Source organism: Heterodontus francisci, chromosome 20 (assembly GCF_036365525.1).
Source record: "Heterodontus francisci isolate sHetFra1 chromosome 20, sHetFra1.hap1, whole genome shotgun sequence".
In the NCBI taxonomy this organism is placed as follows: Eukaryota; Metazoa; Chordata; class Chondrichthyes; order Heterodontiformes; family Heterodontidae; genus Heterodontus; species Heterodontus francisci.
Window position 1 is genome coordinate 92,885,582 of NC_090390.1, and position 25,110 is coordinate 92,910,691.

Here is a 25,110-nt window from a genome sequence, read left to right on the forward strand (position 1 = left end):
GCAGACTCGGAGGGCGGAGTTCCAGAGCGGTGAGTATAAAAAAAACTTACCTCGGGGATTCTCGGAGCAGACTCGGAGGGCGGAGTTCCAGAGCGGTGAGTATAAAAAAAAACTTACCTCGGGGATTCTCGGAGCAGACTCGGAGGGCGGAGTTCCAGAGCGGTGAGTATAAAAAAAACTTACCTCGGGGATTCTCGGAGCAGACTCGGAGGGCGGAGTTCCAGAGCGGTGAGTATAAAAAAAAACTTACCTCGGGGATTCTCGGAGCAGACTCGGAGGGCGGAGTTCCAGAGCGGTGAGTATAAAAAAAACTTACCTCGGGGATTCTCGGAAAGACTCGGAGGGCGGAGTTCCAGAGCGGTGAGTATAATAAAAACTTACCTCGGGGATTCTCGGAAAGACTCGGAGGGCGGAGTTCCAGAGCGGTAAGTATAAAAAAAACTTACCTCGGGGATTCTCGGAGCAGACTCGGAGGGCGGAGTTCCAGAGCGGTGAGTATATAAAAAAACTTACCTCGGGGATTCTCGGAAAGACTCGGAGGGCGGAGTTCCAGAGCGGTAAGTATAAAAAAAACTTACCTCGGGGATTCTCGGAAAGACTCGGAGGGCGGAGTTCCAGAGCGGTGAGTATAAAAAAAACTTACCTCGGGGATTCTCGGAGCAGACTCGGAGGGCGGAGTTCCAGAGCGGTGAGTATAAAAAAAACTTACCTCGGGGATTCTCGGAAAGACTCGGAGGGCGGAGTTCCAGAGCGGTAAGTATAAAAAAAACTTACCTCGGGGATTCTCGGAGCAGACTCGGAGGGCGGAGTTCCAGAGCGGTGAGTATAAAAAAAAACTTACCTCGGGGATTCTCGAAGCAGACTCGGAGGGCGGAGTTCCAGAGCGGTGAGTATAAAAAACTTACCTCGGGGATTCTCGGAGCAGACTCGGAGGGCGGAGTTCCAGAGCGGTGAGTATAAAAAACTTACCTCGGGGATTCTCGGAAAGACTCGGAGGGCGGAGTTCCAGAGCGGTGAGTATAAAAAAAACTTACCTCGGGGATTCTCGGAGCAGACTCGGAGGGCGGAGTTCCAGAGCGGTGAGTATAAAAAAAACTTACCTCGGGGATTCTCGGAGCAGACTCGGAGGGCGGAGTTCCAGAGCGGTAAGTATAAAAAAAACTTACCTCGGAGATTCTCGGAAAGACTCGGAGGGCGGAGTTCCAGAGCGGTGAGTATAAAAAAAACTTACCTCGGAGATTCTCGGAAAGACTCGGAGGGCGGAGTTCCAGAGCGGTGAGTATAAAAAAAACTTACCTCGGAGATTCTCGGAAAGACTCGGAGGGCGGAGTTCCAGAGCGGTGAGTTTACAGAGTAAGTTACCTCGGGTGGAACAAAAACTGGAAAAGTGACATCACAGGAAACCTGATTGGCTGGTAGGGAATCTGTACCGAATTTGAAAATAAAACTGATAAAAATTGATTAAAACACTAATTAACTAATTAATAAGTAGAGTAAATAAACCAGAGGGAGGAGATTACTGTATTTAGACAGCATTTAATATTTATTGCAGAAATCTAGCACTAGGGACCACATAGTGAAGTGTATCATAATTTAGTAAGGATTTAATAAGTATTTATTTATTTTATATCAATTAACTAATTAGTGATAGAAATGTCAGTTAGAGGGGTGAAGTGCTTCACCTGTGAGATGTGGGAGGTCCGTGACACTTCCAGCGTTCCGGGCGACTACATCTGCAGGAAGTGTACCCAGTTGCAGCTCCTCACAGACCGCATGGATCAGTTGGAGCGGCAACTGGATGCACTTAGGAGCATGCAGGTGGCGGAAAGCATCATAGACAGGAGTTTTAGAGAAGTGGTTACACCCAAGGTGCAGGCAGATAGATGGGTAACCGCTAGAAGGGGCAGGCAGTCAGTGCAGGAATCCCCTGTGGCTATCCCCCTCTCTAACATGTAAACCGTTTTGGATACTGTTGGGGGGATGGCCTATCAGGGGAAAATAGCAGCAGCCAGAGCAGTGGCACCACGGCTGGCACTGTTGTTCAGCAGGGAGGGACAAAGCGCAGAAGAGCAATAGTTATAGGGGACTCTAAAGTCAGGGGCACAGATAGGCGCTTCTGTGGACGTGAAAGAGACTCCAGGATGGTATGTTGCCTCCCTGGTGCCAAGGTCAAGGATGTCTCTGAACGGACAGGGGGCATTCTGAAGGGGGAGGGTGAACAGCCAGAGGTTGTGGTACACATCAGTACCAATGACATAGGCAGGAAGAGTGATGAGATCCTGCAGGGGGAGTTTAGGGAGTTAGGTAGTAAGTTAAAAAACAGGACCTCTAGGGTTGTAATCTCTGGATTACTCCCTGTGCCACGTGCCAGTGAGGCTAGAAATAGGAAGATAGTGCAGCTAAACATGTGGCTGAACAGCTGGTGTAGAAGGGAGGGTTTCAGATATCTGGACCATTGGGCTCTCTTCAGGGACAGATGGGACCTGTACAAGAAGGACGGGTTGCATCTAAACTGGAAGGGCACTAATATCCTGGCTGCAAGGTCTGCTAGCATCACTCGGGAGGGTTTAAACGAGTGTGGCAGGGGGGTAGGAACCAGAGCAGTAGGACAGCTAGTGAAGTAAATGAGGAGGACATAGTAAATAAGGCCAGTAAGACTAAGAAGAAGAGCAGGCAGGGAGATGTTGCTGAGCACAGCGGGACTGGTGGTCTGAAGTGCATTTGTTTCAATGTGAGAAGTATAACAGGTAAGGCAGATGAACTTAGAGCTTGGATTAGTACTTGGAAATATGATGTTGCTATTACAGAGACTTGGTTGAGGGAAGGACAGGATTGGCAGCTAAATGTTCCAGGCTTTAGAAGCTTCAGGCGGGATAGAGGGGGATGTAAAAGGGGTGGGGGAGTTGCATTACTGGTTAAGGAGAATATCACAGCTGTACTGCGGGAGGACACCTCAGAGAGGTCATGCAGCGAGGCAATATGGGTGGAGCTCAGGAATAGGAAGGGTGCAGTCACGATGTTGGAGCTTTACTACAGGCCTCCCAACAGCCAGTGGGAGGTAGAGGAGCAGATCTGTAGACAGATTTTGGAAAGATGTAAAGGTAACAGAGTTGTAGTGGTGGGTGATTTTAGCTTCCCCAATATTGACTGGGACTCACTTAGTGCTAGGGGCTTGGATGGGGCAGAATTTGTGAGGAGCATCCAGGAGGGCTTCTTGAAACAGTATGCAGAGAGTCCAACTGGGGATGGGGCCATTCTGGACCTGGTATTGGGGAATAGACCCGGCCAGGTGGTCGAAGTTTCAGTGGGGGTGCATTTCGGGAGCAGTGACCATAATTCCATAAGTTTTAAGGTACTTGTGGATAAGGATAAGAGTAGTCCTCGGGTGAAGGTGCTAAATTGGGGGAAGGCTAATTAGAACAATATTAGGCAGGAACTGAAGAATTTAGATTGGGGGCGGCTGTTTGAGGGTAAATCAACATCTGACATGTGGGAGTCTTTCAAACGTCAGTTGGTTAGAATCCAGGACCAGCATGTTCCTGTGAGGAAGAAAGACAAGTTTGGCAAGTTCCGGGAAGCTTGGATAACGCGGGATATTGTGAGCCTCGTCAAAAAGGAAAAGGAAGCATTTGTAAGGGCTGGAAGGCTAGGAACAGATGAAGCACTTGAGGAATATAAACACAGTAGGAAGGAACTTAAGCAAGGAGTCAGGAGGGCTAAAAGGGGTCATGAAAAGTCATTGGCAAACAGGATTAAGGAAAATCCCAAGGCTTTTTATACATATATAAAGAGCAAGAGGGTAACCAGGGAAAGGGTTGGCCCACTCAAGGACAGAGATGGGAATCTATGCGTGGAGCCAGAGGAAATGGGTGAGGTGCTAAATGAGTACTTTGCATCAGTATTCACCAAGGAGAAGGACTTGGTGGATGATGAGCTGAGGGAAGGGAGTGTACATAGTCTCAGTCATCTCATTATCAAAATGGAGGAGGTGTTGGGTGTCTTGCAAAGCATTAATGTAGATAAGTCCCCAGGGCCTGATGGGATCTACCCCAGAATACTGAGGGAGGTAAGGGAAGAAATTGCTGGTGCCTTGACAGAAATCTTTGCATCCTCATTGGCTACAGGTGAGGTCCCAGAGGACTGGAGAATAGCCAATGTTGTGCCTTTGTTTAAGAAGGGTGGTAAGGATAATCCAGGAAATTATAGGCAGGTGATCCTTACGTCAGTGGTAGGGAAACTATTAGAGAGGATTCTTCGGGACAGGATTTACTCCCATTTGGAAACAAATGGACTTATTAGCGAGAGACAGCATGGTTTTGTGAAGGGGAGGTCGTGTCTTACTAATTTGATTGAGTTTTTTGAGGAAGTGACAAAGATGATTGATGAGGGAAGGGCAGTGGATGTTGTCTATATGGACTTTAGTAAAGCCTTTGACAAGGTCCCGCATGGCAGACTGGTGCAAAAGGTGAAGTCACACGGGATCAGAGGTGAGTTGGCAAGATGGATACAGAACTGGCTCGGTCACAGAAGACAGAGGGTAACAGTGGATGAGTGTTTTTCTGAATGGAGGGATGTGACTAGTGGTGTTCCGCAGGGATCAGTGCTGGGACCTTTGCTGTTTGTAGTATATATAAATGATTTGGAGGAAAATGTAGCTGGTCTGATTCGTAAGTTTGCGGACGACACAAAGTTTGGTGGAGTTGCGGATAATGATGAGGATTGTCAGAGGATACAGCAGGATATAGATCGGTTGGAGACTTGGGCGGAGAAATGGCAGATTGAGTTTAATCCGGACAAATGTGAGGTAATGAATTTTGGAAGGTCTAATGCAGGTGGGAGGGATACAGTAAATGGCAGAACCCTTAGGAGTATTGACAGGCAGAGAGATCTGGGCGTACAGGTCCACAGGTCACTGAAAGTGGCAACGCAGGTGGATAAGGTAGTCAAGAAGGCATACGGCATGCTTGCCTTCATCGGTCGGGGCATAGAGTATAAAAATTGGCAAGTCATGTTGCAGCTGCACAGAACCTTTGTTAGGCCACACTTTGAATATTGCGTGCAATTCTGGTCGCCACACTACCAGAAGGACGTGGAGGCTTTGGAGAGAGTACAGAGGAGGTTTACCAGGATGTTGCCTGGTCTGGAGGGCATTAGCTATGAGGAGAGGTTGGAAAAACTCGGATTGTTTTCACTGGAACGACGGAGGGGCGACATGATAGAGGTTTACAAAGTTACGACTGGCATGGACAGAGTGGATAGTCAGAAGCTTTTTCCCAGGGTGGAAGAGTCAGTTACTAGGGGACATAGGTTTAAGGTGCAAGGGGCAAAGTTTAGAGGGGATGTGCGAGGCACGTTTTTTACACAGAGGGTGGTGAGTGCCTGGAACATGATGCCAGGGGAGGTGGTGGAAGCAGATACGATAGCGACGTTTAAGAGACATCTTGACAAAATATGAATAGGAAGGGAATAGAGGGGTATGGGCCCCGGAAGTGCAGAAGGTGTTAGTTTCGGCAGGCAGCAAGGTCGGCGCAGGCTTGGAGGGCCGAATGGCCTGTTCCTGTGCTGTACTGTTCTTTGTTCTTTGTTTGACAGTCACGCCATCCCGCAAACAAGTCTGGCGAACCTTTGTTGCACTCCCTCTTTCGCAATAATATCCTTCATAAGGTAAGGGGACTAAAACTGCACACAGTACTCCAAATGCGGTCTAACCAAGGTTCTATACAATTGAAGCAAGACTTCACTACTCCTGGACTCATATCCTCTTGCAACAAAGACTAACATACCATTAGTCTTCCAAATGCTTGCTGCACCTGCATGTTAGCTTTCAGTGATTTATTGACGAGGCACCCAGGTCCCTTTGTACATCTACACTTTCTAATCTCTTACCATTTAAGAAATACTCTGCACCTCTGTTCCTCCTACCAATTTGGATAACCTCACATTTTTCCACATTATATTCCATGTGCCACATTCTTGCCCACTCACTATGTCTGTGCAAATCCCCTTGAAGCCACTTTGCATCTTCCTCACAAAACACATTCCCATCTAGTTTTGTGTCATCTTCGAACTTGGAAATATTACATTTGGTCCCCACACTAAATCATTGATATATATTGTGAACAGCTGGGGCCCAAGCACTGATCCCTGCGGTACCCCACTAGTCACAGCCTGCCAGCGTGAGAATGACCCATTTATTCCTACTCTCTGCTTTCTGCCTGTTAACCAATCTTTAATCCATGCCAGTATATTACCTCCTATCCCATGTGCTTCAAATTTGCAAATCAACCTCCTGTGGGGGACTTTATCAAAAGCCTTCTGAAAAGTAGTGGGAAGTTGTGTGTGGAATCAGAGGAGATAGGGGAAGCGTTAAATGAATATTTTTTGTCAGTATTTACAGTAGAGAAAGAAAATGTTGTTGAGGAGAATACTGAGATTCAGACTACTAGGCTAGATGGGATTGAGGTTCACAAGGAGGAGGTGTTAGCAATTTTGGAAAGTGTGAAAATAGATAAGTCCCCTGGGCCAGATGGGATTTATCCTAGGATTCTCTGGGAAGCCAGGGAGGTGATTGCAGAGCCTTTGTCCTTGATCTTTATGTCGTCGTTGTCGACAGGAATAGTGCCGGAAGACTGGAGGATAGCAAATGTTGTCCCCTTGTTCAAGAAGGGGAGTAGAGACAGCCCTGGTAATTATAGACCTGTGAGCCTTACTTCGGTTGTGGTTAAAATGTTGGAAAAGGTTATAAGAGATAGGATTTATAATCATCTTGAAAAGAATAAATTCATTAGCGATAGTCAGCACGGTTTTGTGAAGGGTAGGTCGTGCCTCACAAACCTTATTGAGTTTTTCGAGAAGGTGACCAAACAGGTGGATGAGGGTAAAGCAGTGGATGTGGTGTATATGGATTTCAGTAAGGCGTTTGATAAGGTTCCCCACGGTAGGCTATTGCAGAAAATACGGAAGTATGGGGTTGAAGGTGATTTAGAGCTTTGGATCAGAAATTGGCTAGCTGAAAGAAGACAGAGGGTGGTGGTTGATGGCAAATGTTCATCCTGGAGTTTAGTTACTAGTGGTGTACCGCAATGATCTGTTTTGGGGCCACTGCTGTTTGTCATTTTTATAAATGACCTGGATGAGGGTGTAGAAGGGTGGGTTAGTAAATTTGCGGATGACACGAAGGTCGGTGGAGTTGTGGATAGTGCCGAAGGATGTTGTAGTGTACAGAGGGACATAGATAGGCTGCAGAGCTGGGCTGAGAGATGGCAAATGGAGTTTAATGCGGAAAAGTGTGAGGTGATTCACTTTGGAAGGAGTAACAGGAATGCAGAGTACTGGGCTAATGGGAAGATTCTTGGTAGTGTAGATGAGCAGAGAGATCTTGGTGTCCAGGTACATAAATCCCTGAAAGTTGCTACCCAGGTTAATAGGGCTGTTAAGAAGGCATATGGTGTGTTAGCTTTTATTAGTAGGGGGATCGAGTTTCAGAGCCACGAGGTCATGCTGCAGCTGTAGAAAACTCTGGTGAGGCCGCACCTGGAGTATTGCGTGCAGTTCTGGTCACCGCATTATAGGAAGGATGTAGAAGCTTTGGAAAGGGTGCAGAGGAGATTTACTAGGATGTTGCCTGGTATGGAGGGAAGGTCTTACGAGGAAGGGCTGAGTGACTTGTGGTTGTTTTCGTTAGAGAGAAGGAGGAGGAGAGGTGACTTAATAGAGACATATAAGATAATCAGAGGGTTAGATAGGGTGGATAGTGAGAGTCTTTTTCCTCGGATGGTGATGGCAAACACGAGGGGACATAGCTTTAAGTTGAGGGGTGATAGATATAGGACAGATGTTAGAGGTAGTTTCTTTACTCAGAGAGTAGTAGGGGCATGGAACGCCCTGCCTGCAACAGTAGCAGACTCGCCAACTTTAAGGGCATTTAAGTGGTCATTGGATAGACATATGGATGAAAATGGAATAGTGTAGGTCAGATGGTTTCACAGGTCGGCGCAACATCGAGGGCCGAAGGGCCTGTACTGCGCTGTAATGTTCTAATGTTCTAAATGTTCTAATATGCAGGCCAGACCTAAAGGACATTAGTGAACTAGTGGGTTTTTAATGACAATTCAATCGCTTCATACTGTCTCCATGATGAGAAACGAGACATCCTACTATTTCCATGCTCACATACTCACAGCTCCATGACATAAACATGTAGAACTTCAAAAGGACAGAGACAAGTTAGCGGAATGGACAGACAGGTGGCAGATGAAGTTCAATGCAGAGAAATGCGAAGTGATTCATTTTGGGAGGAAGAACATGGAGAGACAATATAGAATAAAGGGTACAATTCTAAAGGGGGTGCAGGAGAAAATGGAATAGTGTAGGTCAGATGGTTTCACAGGTCGGCGCAACATCGAGGGCCAAAGGGCCTGTACTGCGCTGTAATGTTCTAAAAAATTCTAAAAAAAAATCCAAGTATACCATTTCCACCGACTCCCCTTTATCAATTCTGTTAGTAACATCCTCAAAAAACTCCAACAGGTTTGTCAAACATGATTCCCCAATCATAAATCCATGTTGACTATAGAGTGATACAGCACTGAAACAGGCCCTTCGGCCCACCGAGTCTGTGCCGACCATCAACCACCCATTTATACTAATACTACATTAATACCATATTCCCTACCTTCTCACCATTCTGCTACCACCTACCTACACTAGGGGCAATTTATAATGGCCAATTTACCTATCAACCTGCAAGTCTTTGGCTGTGGGAGGAAATCGGAGCACCCGGCGAAAACCCACACAGTCACAGGGAGAACTTGCAAACTCCACACAGGCAGTACCCAGAATCGAACCCGGGTCACTGGAGCTGTGAGGCTAATGCCTTTGCCACTCTGCCGCCCACTCAGGCTATGCCCAATCAGATTATTATTATCCAACTGCCCATTTATCACATCCTTTAGAATAGATTCCAGCATTTTCCCAATGTCTGATGTAAGATTAACAGGTCTGTAATTCCTTGTTTTCTCTCTCCGTCCCTTCTTAAATAGTGGGAAGACATTTGCTACCTTCCACTCTGCAGGAACCACTCCAGAATCTATAGAATTTTGGAAGATGATCACCAATGCATCCACTATCTCCATAGCTACCTCTTTCAACACTCTGGGATGTAGAATATCAGGTCCTGGGGACTTATCAACCTTCAGCCCCATTAATTTCTCCAATACAACCTTCTTACTAATACTAATTTTCTTTAATTCCTCATTCCCCTAATCCCTTGGATCTCTAATTCTGGGAGATGTCTTGCATCTTCCTCAGTGAAGACAGACACAAAGTAATCACTTAGCTTCTCTGCCATTTTTCTATTCCCCATTATAAATTCTCCTGACTGCCTGGATTAGACCCACATTTGTCTTAGCCAAACGTTTCCTTTTTGCGTACCTGTAGAAACTTTTACAGTCCGTTTTTATATTTTTTGCTAGCTTACATTCATATTCTCTTCTCCCTTTCTTTATCAGTTTCTTGGTCCTCCTGTGCTGTATTCTAAAATCCTCCCAATCCTCAGGTTTACTACTATTTCTGGCAACTTTATAGGCAATTTCTTTTTATTTCTTCCAATTCTTAACTTCCTTTTTTAGCCATGGTTGACTGCCTTTACTTTTGGGATTTTTGTGCTTTGAAAGAATGTACAGTTGCTGTAGTTTATGTAATATTTCTTTGAAGACTATCCATTGCCTATGCACTGTCATACCTTTTAATGTATTTTCCCAATCCACCTCAGCCAATTTGCCCCTCATACCATCATAATTTCCTTTGTTAAAATTTAACACCCTGGCTTCGGATTGAACTTCCTCACTTTCAAACATAATGTAAAGTTTTCTCATATTATGGTTGCTCATTGCTAAAGATTCTTTTACAACAATATTATTAATTAGCCCTTTCTCATTACATAATACTAGATCTAAAATAGCCTGTTCTCTCATCAGTTCCTCAACATACTGCTCTAGAAAACCATCCCTAACACACTCCAGAAACTCGTTCTCCACAGCATTAGTGTTCAATAGGTTTACCCAGTCTTTGGGGCGGCACAGTGGCGCAGTGGTTAGCACCGTAGCCTCACAGCTCCAGCGACCCGGGTTCAATTCTGGGTATTGCCTGTGTGGAGTTTGCAAGTTCTCCCTGTGTCTGCGTGGGTTTCCTCCGGGTGCTCCGGTTTCCTCCCACATGCCAAAGACTTGCAGGTTGATAGGTTAATTGGCCATTATAAATTGACCCTCGTATAGGTAAATGGTAGGGAAATATAGGGACAGGTGGGGATGTGGTAGGAATATGGAATTAGTGTAGGATTAGTATAAATGGGTGGTTGATGGTCGGCACAGACTCGGTGGGCCGAAGGGCCTGTTTCAGTGCTGTATCACTAAAACTAAAAAAAAACTAAAATGTGCAGATCGAAATCACCCATGATTACTGTATTACCCATGCCACATGCTTCTCTAATCTCCTGATTAACACCATGCCCCACATTGCCACTACTGTTTGGTGGCCTATAAACAACTCCTACCAATGTTTGTTGCCCCTTGCTGTTTCTTAGCTCCACCTAAACAGATGCCACATTTTGTTCCGATCTGAGATCCTCCCTTACTAATGCTCTTTACACAGAGGGTGGTGAGTGCCTGGAATTTGCTGCCGGGGGAGGTGGTGGAAGCAGGTACGATAGCGACATTTAAGAGGCATCTTGACAAATACATGAATAGGAAGGGAATAGAGGGATATGGTCCCCGGAAGTGCAGAAGGTGTTAGTTTAGGCAGGCATCAAGATTGGCGCAGGCTTAGAGGGCCGAATGGCCTGTTCCTGTGCTGTACTGTTCTTTGTTCTTTGATCCCATCCCTCATTATCAGTGTAACACCACCTCCTTTTCCTTTTTGCCTGTCCTTCCTAAATGTCGAATATCCTTGAATATTCAGTTCCCAGTCCTGGTCACCCTGTAGCCACGTTTCCGTTATGGCAATTAAATCATACCCATTTACCTCTATTTGTGCCTTTAAATCATCTACCTTGTTGCGAATGCTGCGTGCATTCAGGTCGAGTGCCCTTAACCTTGTCTTCTTGCCATTCTGCATTCTAAGCCTGGTTGATGCTTGCCTTTGTTTTGCCTGCCTTCTCATATCATTTGCTACTTTTCTACCTCCTGTTACCAGCTTTACTTCCTTCCAATTTGAGCAACACCGCAGGTTCCCATCCCCCTGACAAGCTAGTTTAAACCCTCCCCAACAGCACTAGCAAATCTCCCTGCGAGGATATTAGTTCCGGTCCTGTTAAGGTGTAGCCCAACCATCTTGTACAGGTCCCACCTGCCCCAGAACCAATCCCAATGCCTCAGAAATCTGATGCCCTCCCTCCTACACTAATTCTCCAGCCACATGTTCAATTGATCAATATTCCTATTCCTATGCTCACTAACACGTGGCACTGGGATTATCCTGAGATTACTGCTTTGGAGGTCCTGCTTTTTAATTTCCTTCCTAACTCCCGAAAATCTGCTTTCAGGATATCATCCCTCTTCCTACCTGTGATATCGGTACCAATGTGGACCACAACCTCTGGCTGTTCACCCTCCCAGAGAAGGATGTCCTGCAACTGCTCAGTGACATCCTTGACCCTGGCACCAGGGAAGCAACACACCATCCTGGAGTCACATTCACTGCTGCAGAACCGCTTGTCTGATCCCCTGACTGTTGAATCCCCTATCACTATAGCTCTTCCACTCTTCTTCCTCCCTTCTTGTGCAGCTGAGCCACCTGTGGTGCCGCAAATTTTGCTGTGGCTACACTCCCCCAAGGAACCATCGTTCTCACCAGTATCCAAAATGGAAAGCCAATTAGCAAGCAAGATAGACCCTAGGGACTCCTGCACTGCCTGCCTAATTCTCTTAGACTGCCTGGCGGTCACCCATTCCCTCTCTGCCTGCATGCTCCTAACCTGCGGTGTGACCATCTCCCTAAATGCTCTATCCATGTAGTCCTCTGCCTTGCAGGTGCACAACAGTGACTCCAGCTGCTGCTCGAGTTCCGAGTGATACTTCCTGCAGATGCGTTCATCTAGGTCACGTGGTATGTCCATGACTTTCCACATACAGCAGGACATACATTCCACTTGGCGAAGTTGACCTGTCATAACGTAACTTTTAAAACTCTTTATTGCAATGAGAAGTAAAATAACTTACCTATTACTCTCCAATCAACTTCTTTCCCTGTACCAAAGGGAGAGACAGCTACTGGAGACTGAAAAAAGGTCGAAGAAAGAAAGAAAGGAGCCCCTCCCTCACACACCAAACTCCCACTTTACACACTGTGCATTCAAATTTATGTTCTTCACAATTTATACTTTCCCTCCTTCCCAAACTCCCTCAATTACCAAATTCCCTTCTTAACACTCTGTGCCCTCCAGCAACACTCGGTGCAGACTCCTCCGAAAGCACCTTCCAAGCCCACAATCTTTTCCACCTAGAAGATGCGTGGGAACATCATCATCTGTCATTTCCCCTCCAAGCCACACTTCATCCTGACTTGGACCTATATCGCTGCTCCTTCACTGTCACTGGGCCAAAAACCTGGAATTCCTTTCCTGACAGCTCTGTGGGTGTACCTACACCACATGGACTACAGCGGTTCAAGAAGGCAGCTCACCACCACCTTCTCAAGGATGGACAACAAATGCTGGCTTTGCCAGCGATGCTCACATCGTAGGAAACATAGAAAATCGGAGCAGGACTAGGCCATTCGGCCCTTCAAGCCTGCTCCGCCATTCATTATGATCATGGCTGATCATCCAACTCAGTAGCCTGTTCCTGCTTTCGCCCCATACCCTTTGATCCCTTTAGACCCAAGAACTATATCTAACTCCTTCTTGAAAATATAGTGTTTTGGCCTCAACTGCTTTCTGTGGTAGTGAATTCCACAGGTTCACCACTCTCTGGGTGAAGAAATTTCTCCTCATCTCAGTCCTGAAAGGTTTACCCCGTATCCTTAGACGATGATCCCTGGTTCTGGACTCCCCCACCATCGGGAACATCCTTCCTGCATCTACCCTGTCAAGTCCTGTTAGAATGTTATAGGTTCCTATGAGATTCCCCCCTCACTCTTCTGAACTCCAACGAATATAATCCTAACCGGCTCAATCTCTCCTCATACGTCAGTCCCGCCATCCCAGGAATCAGTCTGTTAAATCTTTGCTGCATTCCCTCTATAGCAAGAACATCCTTCCTCAGATAAGGAAACCCTGTTTCTGACTGTAAGGGACCTAAATTTGTCTTCACCAATCTTTTTCTCTTCACATACCTATTGAAACTTTTACAAAAAAAACTAGAGGAAAATAAACTTATAGGGCTACAGGGATAGGGCCGGGGAATGGGATTGATAGCTTTACTACATAGAGCCGGCATGGACTCGAAGGACCGAGTGGTCTCTTTCTGCGCTGTTATGACTCTATGACTCTAGACAGAGTGGATAAAGCAAAACTGTTCACATTGGCAGAAGGGCCAAGAATCTGACGACATCAATTTAAAGTAAATGGCAAAAGAACCAACAGCGACATGAGGAAAAACATTTTTACGCAGTGAGTGGTTTGGATCTGGAATCAATTGCCTGAGAGGGTGATGGAGGCAGATTCAATCGAGGTCTTCAAAAGGTTTTGATTTTTCATTATCATCCTCCGTCATCAAATGCAGCTTCTTGGTTTGTTTCCTGTGATTCATCTGTCGCCATGGATTCACTGGTCTCAGATGCTGCCATCTCCACTATGGTTGCCATGGCATCCACCGCTTCTTTACAAAGCTTTTTTCCATTTGATGCTTTCACCATGTTCTCCATTACATTTAGAGCTCGATTCAAATGGTTAAACAACTGAAGAGAAAACATTTTCAGGGCTATGGGGAAAGGGCAGGAGAGTGGACCACCTGCGTTGCTGTTGCAGACAGCTGGCACAGACACAACAGACCAAATGGCCTCCTTCTGTGCTGTAAGATTCTATGATTCCATGATTCTAGTTTTGGATTTCCCCATCAAAGGGCCAACACAAACACGATAGGAAAAATGGTCTTCTGTGCTGCAGACTTCTATGGATCTAGGAGCACAGCTGTATTTACATTTTTTCCCTCTCGGATACTTTGCCCACCCCACCTCTCAAATGTACACTATTCCTCGACCTTCCTATTCTCCTGCTGTCACCCCAAACTTGACTCCTTCTTGGATAAGACCATAGCTTTCCTCTGTGCCTCTCCATCTGCCCCCAACATTTGCCAATAGCCAACCAAGGTGCTCGCTGCCTTCTTACGAGCAGCAATTCCAAATGCCTCATCCTACTCCCTCACTGATCTTCTCACCCATCGTACCGGTAGGGGCTAATCTTGCTAACTCTATCCCATCCCATTCATCCCTCCCATTGACCCTTGGACTCTGCCAGTGGATAACAATCAATCATCCCCCCATTCTGCATCTCCCTCCAGAATGTCCATTCTGGATCTTATTGCTGATGATGGCAAATTAATGGCCTTGATGTAAACATGATTCACAGGTGAAGACACTTTCTCCCTTATGGAAGTCTCTCTGTCTGGCTATACCTTTTGTCACCCATCCCACCCAAAATGCCACAGTGGCTGCGTGGTCGTCGTCACCAAATCTCACCTTGGTCACCACCCTGCCTTCCACTCTCTAAAATGGGACCTTCTTCTCCTTTTTGCACCTCACCTTGTTCCACCCATCACACCTCTCCCTTAAAGTCCCCATTCCCTACAAGAACAACATATTTAAAAAGCACCTTTAATTTAGGAAAATGTCCCAAGGCGCTTTTTAGGGGTGTTAACAAACATTTGACACCAAGCCACATAAGGAAATATTAGGACAGGTGACCAACCATCCATTCCCTGTCAAGGTTGTCCGAGATATCCTCACTGCTTTCTCCCCCACCGACTCCTGCAACCTCTGCTTCGAGCGACTTATCATTGTCTCTGATGTCAAGCTCCATCTCAACACACCTTGTCCTTCCTCCTGAGTTCATTGCCTTCCTGCCCTCCCTCCATATAAGCTCTCCTACCTCTTCCTCCTCTACCCTTGCCTCCAACAGTAAGTGCGAAGAGTTCATAGACTTATTTGTCATAAAGATTGAGACCATCTGTTCAACTGCTTCTACCACTTCCCTCCCTTCCACTCGCCCACTGGACCAAACTTCCCCAACGCTTCTCCCTGCCCTCAACTTGCATCAGTCTACAGTTCCTTTCCTATCTCCCTCATGCCCTTTCAGAGCTCATTTTGTCCATGAGACCCACCTCCTGCTCCCTTAACCCTATTCCTCACTAAACAGTTGGCCATACAGCTCTGCTTCCTGGCTCCCGTATTATCCAACACTGTTAATGGTTTTCTCTCCTTTAAATCTGCCATCATCAACCTCTCCTCAAAAAAAAAACAACCCTTGACCCCTGTCCTTGCAAACTGCCGCCCCATCTCCAAACCTCCTTTTCATCTTTCAGGAGGATACAAAGAGTCTGCAAAGAGCTATAGATAGGTTAATTGAGCGGGCAAAAATTTGGCAGATACAGTATTATGTGGCAAAATGTGAAGTTGTTCACTTTGGTGGGAAAAATAGAAAAGCAGAATATTATTTACTTGACAAGAGACTGCAGAATGCTGCAGTACAGAGGGATCTGGGTTTCCCTGCATATGAATCACACAAAATTAGCATGCAGGTTGTCATAAGTGCTTTTATTTAAAAAAAGAGGTGTGTGCCTTTAAGATTGAGAAAAGGATTTCTCTGGGAACAGTGAATGCTGAACTGGGTGGGGCACTTGCAAGGCAATTTGTTTTTCCAAGCCACTCAGCAGAGAGAAAAGACTGTCACATGACTGGCTGCGGGGGAGTTTTTAGTTCCTCTTTTGCAAGAAAAGACCAGTTGTTGGCTGGAACCTGTTCTGGAGACCAGAATAAGATAACTGTCTCTGAAAGAAATCAAAAGACCATTTTGCTGCTAAAATGGATAGGGAGACAGCCCAGAAACTCTTTCTCTTAACAAAATAATTCCTGTATCAAGGGAAATTCTAATTTCTTCGTGAAGTTACAAGAATGTTGAAGCAGCTGCAAATTGAAGGCATGGAAGCTAAAACCCTTGTTGCTGTTTATGCCTGAAGAGAGAGAGAGAGGACCCAGGAAGAGGGGTTGCGGCACTCTGTGGAGAATTACTGCTTTGGAGAAAGGCTCCTTTGCTGATAGGGAGCCTGCATTGCTGAAGGTAGTCTCCAGTCTCTGAAAAAATCTCTTCCTCAAGTGTGAGTCCTGTTGCATTGTTGTATTTTTTTGGAAGGTCCTGAAATCTCAAGAAAGTCTCTGCTTTGGGCTGTTACTTTAAAATTTAAATAGACCAGTTGCTATAACCTGTTGCTGAAAGAGCTTTGTGAAGCCTGCTGCAGATGAATTGCCCAGAACACCTACCCGCCACAGACTGTTCATTAATTTCACCTGGAAACTTTGAGTGGCATCTGACTATTTGACTCTGGGACACATCACTGACCTGGAAATATCCTACCAGAAGTTACAGCCTAGTTATTTTATTATTCGGAAGAAACAGTTCTAACTTAAACCAATATTTTAAAACTGGTTAACTGTTGGGTTTTGAATGTATGAGGGTTATGAAAAATAAAAAAGTTATAAAATCCATTCATATATATAGATTTATCTCATTATCATTGAAAATTAGTTTATTAATAAATAGTTAATTTGTTGTTTAAAGAAATCTAGTTTAGCGTGTTTTATTCTGTGGAATAAATATGGTGTTTAGTTTGACTAATTTCCGGTAGGTGGGAAATTTTATTTGATATGTTATGACCTGTGGAGCAGTGGGACTGAATTAACAGTGCATTACTGTTAGTCAAAGAGACTTAGCAGTTGGCAGGAAAAAAGACAGAAGCACAAGGGGAGAGCCAACTGCGAAACAGCCCTGACAACCAATTTTATCTGCAGCACCTGTGGAAGAGTCTGTCACTCTAGTATTGGCCTTTATAGCAACTCCAGGCGCTGCTCCACAAACCACTGACCACCTCCAGGCACTTACCCATTGTCTCCCGAGACAATGAGGCCAAAGAAAAGAAGACTCCTGTCTTGGTCATAGCAAGAAGGTAATTAGTAAGGCAAATGAAATTTTGGCATTTATTGTAAGGGGGATGGAGTATAAAAGTAGGGAAGTCTTGCTACAGCTGAACAGGGCATTGGTGAGACCACACCTAGAGTACTGTGTATAGTTTTGGTCTATTTGCTGTGCCAGGCAATGACCATCTCCAACCAGAAAGAATCCAATCATCCCCCCTCGACATTCAATGGCATTACCATTGCTGAATCCACTACTATCAACATCCTGGGGGTTACCATTGACCAGAAACTGAACTGGACCAGCCATATAAGTACTGTGGCTACAAGAGCAGGACAGAGGCTGGGAATTCTGCAGTGAGTAACTCACCTCCTGACTCCCCAAAGCCTGTCCACCATCTACAAGGCACAAGGCAGCAGTGTGATGGAAGACTCTCCACTTGCCTGGATGGGTACAGATCCAACAATACTCAAGAAATTCGACACCATCCAGGACAAAGCAGCTCACTTGAGTGGCACCCCATCCAGCACCTTCAACATTCACTCTCTCCATCACCGACGCACAGAGGCAGAAGTGTGTACCATGTACAAGATGCAAGGCAGCAACTCACCAAGGTTCCTGTGACAGTACCTTGCAAACCTACGACCTCTACCACCTAGAAGGGCAAGGACACCACCTGTAAGTTCCCCTCCAAGCCACGCACCATCCTGACTTGGAACTATATCGTCGTTCCTTCACTGTCGCTTGGTCAAAATCCTGAACTCCCTTCCTAACAGCACTGTGGGTGTACCTACCCCAAGTGGACTGCCGCGGTTCAAGAAGGCAGCTCACCACCACCTTCTCAAGGGCAATTAGGGATGGCCAATAAATGCTGGTATAGCCAGTGACACCCACATCCTGTAAAAGAATAAAAACATCTTACATTGGAAGCAGTCAGAGAAGGTTCACGAGGCTGATTCGTGGGATGAAGGAGTTGTCCTATAAGGAAAGTTTGAGCAGGTTGGGCCTATACTCACTGGAGTTTAGAAGAATGAAGTGATCTTATTGAAATATAGAAGATTCTGAGGGGGCTTGACAGGGTAGATGCTGGCAGAATGTTTCCCCTCATGGAAGAATCTAGAACTAGGGGGCACAATTTCAAAATAAGGGGTCCCCTTTTTAAGACGGAGATGAGGAAGAATTCTCTTCCCCAGAGAGCAATGAAGGCTGAGTCATTGAATATATTCAAGGTTAGTTCGACAGATTTTTGATCTACAAGAGAGTCAATGGTTATGGGGGCGGGGGTGGGGGTGGGCAGGCAGGAAAGTGGAGTTAAGGCCACAAACAGATCAGCTTTGATCTTATTGAATGGTGGAGCAGGCTTGAGGGGCTGAATGGCATATTCCTGCTCCTATTTATTTTGATCTTACAATCCAATAGATGCAATGGTAAAAGCTCCCGACCTGACCTTGGCTCTTGCTACATTTTTCTGAAGGTTGTACAGATGGAAGCACATAGTCTGATTATCAATAGGAACATTGGAGCAGGAGTAGGCCATTCAGCCCATCAAGCCTGCTCTGTCATTCAATACCAACATGGCTGATCATCCACTTCAGTGCCTTTTTCCCAGACTATCCCCATATCCCTTTATGTCATTGGTATTTAGAAATCTGTCAATCTCTACTTTAGACATACTCAATGACTGAGCTCCCACAGCCCTCTGGGGTAGAGAATTCCAAAGATTCACAACCCTCTGAGTAAAGACATTTTTCCTCATCTCGGTCCTAAGTGGCTTCCCCCTTATTTTGAAATTGTGTCCCCTGGCTCTAGACTCCCCAACCAGCGGAAATATCTTACCTGCATCTACCCTGTCTATCCCTTTAAGTATTTTGCAGGTTTCAATGAGATCGCCTCTCATTCTTTGAAACTTTAGAGAATACAGGCCCAGTTTCTCCAATCTCTCTTCATAGGACAGTCCCACCATCCCGGGAACAAGTCTGGTGAACTTTCATTGCACTCCCTCGATGGCAATAATATCCTTCCTAAGGTAAGGTGACCAAAACTGCACACAGTACTCCAGGTGTGGTCTAACCAAGATTCTATACAATTGAAGCAAGACTTCACTACTCCTGTACTCAAATCCTCTTACGATAAAGACTAACATACCATTAGCCTTCCTAATTGCTTGCTGTACCTGCATGTTAGCTTTCAGTTACTTATTGACGAGGACACCCAGGTCCCTTTGTACATCTACACTTGCTAATCTCTTACCATTTAAGAAATACTCTGCTCAGCTATTCCTCCTACCAAACTGGATAACCTCACATTTTTCCACATTATATTCCATCTGCCATGTTCGTGCCCACTCACCAAGTCTGTGCAAATCCCCTTGAAGCCGCTTTGCTTCTTCCTCACAACACACATTCCCACCTAGTTTTGTGTCATCTGCGAACTTGGAAATATTACATTTGGTCCCCACACTAAATCATTTATATATATATATATTGTGAACAGCTGGGGCCCAAGTATTTATCCTTGTGGTACTCCACTAATCATAGCCCACCAACATGAGAATGACCCGTTTATTCCTACTCTCTGTTTTCTGTCTGTTAACCAATCCTTAATCCATGCCACTATATTACCTCCTATCCCATGTGCTTTAATTTTGCTAACCAACCTCCTGTGGGGGACTTTATCAAAAGCCTTCTGAAAATCCAAGTACACCATGTCCATCAACTCCCCTTTATCAATTCTGTTAATCACATCCTCAAAAAACTCCAACAGGTTCGTCAAACATGATTTCCCATTCATAAATCCATGTTGACTATGCCCAATCAGATCATTATTATCCAAGTGTCCATTTATCACATCCTTTAGAATAGGTTCTAACATTTCCCCTACTTCTGATGTAAGGCTAACAGGTCTGTAATTCCCAGTTTTCTCTCTCTCTTCCTTCTCAAATAGCCGGGTGACATTTGCTACCTTCCAATCTGCAGGAACCGTTCCAGAATCTATAGAGGTTTGGAAGATGATCACCAATGCATCCACTATCTCCATAGCTACCTCTTTCAACACTCTGGGAAGTAGAATATCAGGTCCTGGGGACTTATCAACCGTCAGCCCCATTAATTTCTCCAATACAACCTTCTTACTAATACTAATTTCCTTCAATTCCGCATTCTCCCTAGTCCCTTGGATCTCTAATTCTGGGAGATTTCTTGCATCTTCCTCAGTGAATACAAATACAAATTAATCATTTCGCTTCTCTGTCATTTTTCTATTCCACATTATAAATTCTCCTGACTCTTTCTGTAATGGACCCACATTTGTCTTAGCCAAACATTTCCTTTTGACATACGTATAGTAGCTTTTACAGCCCATTTTTATGTTTTTTGCTAGCTTACATTCATATTCTATTCTCCCTTTCTTTATCAGTTTCTTGGTCCTCCTTTGCTGTATTCTAAAATCCTCCCAATCCTCAGGTTTACTACTATTTCTGGCAACTTTATAGGCTTTTTAGTCATAGAGTCATTGAGTCGTACAGCATAGAAACAGGCCCTTCGGCACCCCGCGTCCATGCCGACCATAATGCCTATCTATACTAATCCCACCTGCCTGCATTAATTCCATATCCCTCTATGCCTTGCTCATTCAAGTACCTATCCAGATGCCTCTTAAATGTTGCTACTGTTCCTGCCTCCACCACCTCCTCTGGCAGCTCATTCCAGATACCCACTATTCTTTGTGTGAAAATTTTACCCCTTTGATCCCCTTTAAACCTCCTCCCTCTCACTTTAAATCTATGCCCTCTAGTTTTAGTCACCCCGACCATGGGAAACAGACTCTGGCTATCTACCCTATCTATGCCTCTCATAATTTTATATACCTCTATCATGTCCCCTCTCAGCCTTCTTCGCTCCAGGGAAAACAGACCCAGCCTATCCAATCTCTCTTTATAACTCAAACCCTCCAAACAAGGCAACATCCTTGTGAATTTTTTCTGCACCCTCTCTAGCTTAATCACATTTTTCCTGTAATGCGGTGACCAGAACTGCACACAGTACACCAAATGCGGCCGAACCAATGTTATGTACAACTGTTTTCTTTTAATCTTATACAATTCTTAACTTTCTTTGTTAGCCATGATTGACTACCTTTACTTTTGGGGTTTTTGTGCCTTGAAGGAATGTATAGTTGCTGTAAACTATGTAATATTTCTTTGAAGACTATCCATTGTCTATGTACTGTCATACCTTTTAATGTATTTTCCCAATCTACCTCAGCCAATTTGCCCCTCATATCTTCATAATTTCCTTCTTTCAAATTTAACACCATGGCTTCAGAATGAACTTCCTCACTTTCAAACATAATGTAAAATTCCATTATATTATGGTCACTCATCCCTTAAGGTTCTTTTACAACAAGATTATTAATTAGCCCTTTGTCATTGCATAATACTAGATCTAAAATAGCCTGTTCACTAGTCAGTTCCTCAACATACTGCTCTAGAAAACCATCCCTAATACACTCCAGAAATTCGTCCTCCACAGCATTAGTGCTCATTAGGTTTACCCAGTCTATGTACAGATTGAAGTCACCCACAATTACTGTATTACCCATGCTACATGATTCTTTAATCTCCTGATTAATACCATGCCCCACACTACTGTTTGGTGGTACCAATGTTTTCTGCCCCTTGCTGTTTCTTAGCTCTATCCAAACAGATTCCACATTTTGTTCTTCCAATCTGAGATCTTCCCTTATTCATGTACTGATCTGATCCCTTATTATCTACCCCAGTAAGAGTCAGCACCTCCAGGAACTGTATCCCAGTGAGAGTCAGCACCTTCAGGAACTGTATCCCAGTGAGAGTCAGCACCTTCAGGAACTGTATCCCAGTGAGAGTCAGCACCTTCAGGAACTGTATCCCAGTGAGAGTCAGCACCTTCAGGAACTGTATCCCAGTGAGAGTCAGCACCTTCAGGAACTGTATCCCAGTGAGAGTCAGCACCTTCAGAAACTGTATCCCAGTGAGAGTCAGCACCTACTGGAACTGTATCCCAGTGAGAGTCAGCACCTTCAGGAACTGTATCCCAGTGAGAGTCAGCACCTTCAGGAACTGTATCCCAGTGAGAGTCAGCACCTTCAGGAACTGTATCCCAGTGAGAGTCAGCACCTTCAGGAACTGTATCCCAGTGAGAATCAGCACCTTCAGAAACTGTATCCCAGTGAGAGTCAGCACCTACTGGAACTGTATCCCAGTGAGAGTCAGCACCTTCAGAAACTGTATCCCAGTGAGAGTCAGCACCTACTGGAACTGTATCCCAGTGAGAGTCAGCACCTTCAGAAACTGTATCCCAGTGAGAGTCAGCACCTACTGGAACTGTATCCCAGTGAGAGTCAGCACCTTCAGGAACTGTATCCCAGTGAGAGTCAGCACCTTCAGGAACTGTATTCAAGTTGAGCTGAAGAATATCTAACAAAGAAACCAGTATCATCCCTGAACCACATAATGATGCAGGATTGGACACTCCTGGGTCTCTTGCCTCACTTTCTGTTCTGCATAGGAAGGCTGCCCATTTTCAAGGATTCCTGTAGAAGCTGCTGTAATTCTCTTCCATTCGGCCCATCAGATGGGGGCAGGTAGCAAGACAGGACTCATTGCACATGTAACTGCTTATTTTCTCTTACAACTTCCCAACAGCTCTTTGGAGCTGAAAGCATTCAGTTGCTGTTTTCCAATAGCCAGTCCTGTAGTTACGTAAACATGTTTGTATTCCCTTGAGTTTAACAGGTTGTGGGGTGATCTAATCAAAGTGTTTAAAATGATAAAGGTATTCGATAGCATAGAAATAGAGGAACTGTTTTCTCTGGTGTGGGAGTCCAGAACAAGGGAGCACAGCCTTAAAATTAGAGTTAGGCTATTCAGGAGTGAAATCAGGAAGCATTTTTTTCACACAAAGGGTAGTGAAAATCTGGAGCTTTCTTCCCTACAGCCTGTGGATGTTGGGGATCAATTGGAGCTTTGAAAACTGAGACCAACATTTTTTGGGGGTAAGGGTATCAAGGGATATGGAGCAAAGGTGGGTAAAGAGGATTGAGGTACAGAGCAGCCATGATATCACTGAATGGTGGAACAGACTTGAGGGGCTGAATGGCCTCCTTCTGTTCCTATGTTCCTTCCTGACATATCACAGCAAGTGGCCTCTTTCTGTGCCATAAACAGAGACATGGGTAGAGCAGGGGCAGGAATGGATGTTGCAGGTTCCGGGATTTAGATGTTTCAGAAAGAACAGAGAAGAGGGTAAAAGAGGGGGGGGTGTGGCATTGTTAATCAAGGAAAGTATTACAGCGGCAGAAAGGACGTTTGAGGACTCGTCTACTGAGGTAGTATGGGCCGAGGTTAGAAACAGGAGAGGAGAGGTCACCCTGTTGGGAGTTTTCTATAGACCTCCGAATAGTTCCAGAGATGTAGAGGAAAGGATAGCGAAGATGATTCTCGACAGGAGCGAGAGTAACAGGGTAGTGGTTATGGGGGACTTTAACTTTCCAAATATTGACTGGAAATACTATAGTTCGAGTACTTTAGATGGGTCTGTTTTTGTCCAGTGTGTGCAGGAGGGTTTTCTGACACAGTATGTGGACAGGCCAACCAGGGGCGATGCCACATTGGATTTGGTACTGGGTAATGAACCCGGCCAGGTGTTCGATTTAGATGTAGGTGAGCACTTTGGCGATAGTGATCACAATTCGGTTAGGTTTACCTTAGCGATGGGCAGGGACAGGTATATACCGCAGGGCAAGAATTATAGCTGGGGGAAAGGAAATTATGATGCGATTAGGCAAGATTTAGGATGTGTAGGATGGGGAAGGAAACTGCAGGGGATGGGCACAAACGAAATGTGGAGCTTATTCAAGGAGCAGCTAATGCGTGTCCTTGATAAGTATGTACCTGTCAGGCAGGGAGGAAGTTGTCGAGCGAGGGAGCCGTGGTTTACTCAAGAAGTTGAAGCGCTTGTCAAGAGGAAGAGGGCGGCTTATGTTAGGATGAGACGTGAAGGCTCAGTTAGGGCACTTGAGAGTTACAAGCTAGCCAGGAAGGATCTAAAGGGAGGGCTAAGAAGAGCAAGGAGAGGACACGAGAAGTCATTGGCGGATAGGATCAAAGAAAACCCTAAGGCTTTCTATAGGTATATCAGGAATAAACGAATGATAAGAGTTAGAACAGGGCCAATCAAGGATAGTAGTGGGAAGTTGTGTGCGGAATCAGAGGAGATAGGGGAAGCGTTAAATGAATATTTTTCGTCAGTATTTACAGTAGAAAAAGAAAATGTTGCCGAGGAGATTACTGAGATACAGCCGACTAGGCTAGATGGGATTGAGATTCACAAGGAGGAGGTGTTAGCAATTTTGGAAAGAGTGAAAATAGATAAGTCCCCTGGGCCAGATGGGATTTATCCTAGGATTCTCTGGGAAGCCAGGGAGGAGATTGCAGAGCCGTTGTTGTTGATCTTTAAGTCGTCATTGTCGACAGGAGTAGTGCCGGAGGACTGGAGGATAGCAAATGTTGTCCCCTTGTTCAAGAAGGGGAGTAGAGACAGCCCTGGTAATTATAGACCTGTGAGCCTTACTTCGGTTGTGGGTAAAATGTTGGAAAAGGTTATAAGAGACAGGATTTATAATCATCTTGAAAAGAATAAGTTCATTTGCGATAGTCAGCACGGTTTTGTGAAAGGTAGGTCGTGCCTCACAAACCTTATTGAGTTTTTCGAGAAGGTGACCAAACAGGTGGATGAGGGTAAAGCCGTGGATGTGGTGTATCTGGATTTCAGTAAGGCGTTTGATAAGGTTCCCCACGGTAGGCTATTGCAGAAAATACGGAAGTATGGGGTTGAAGGTGATTTAGAGCTTTGGATCAGAAATTGGCTAGCTGAAAGAAGACAGAGGGTGGTGGTTGATGGCAAATGTTCATCCTGGAGTTTAGTTACTAGTGGTGTACCGCAAGGTTC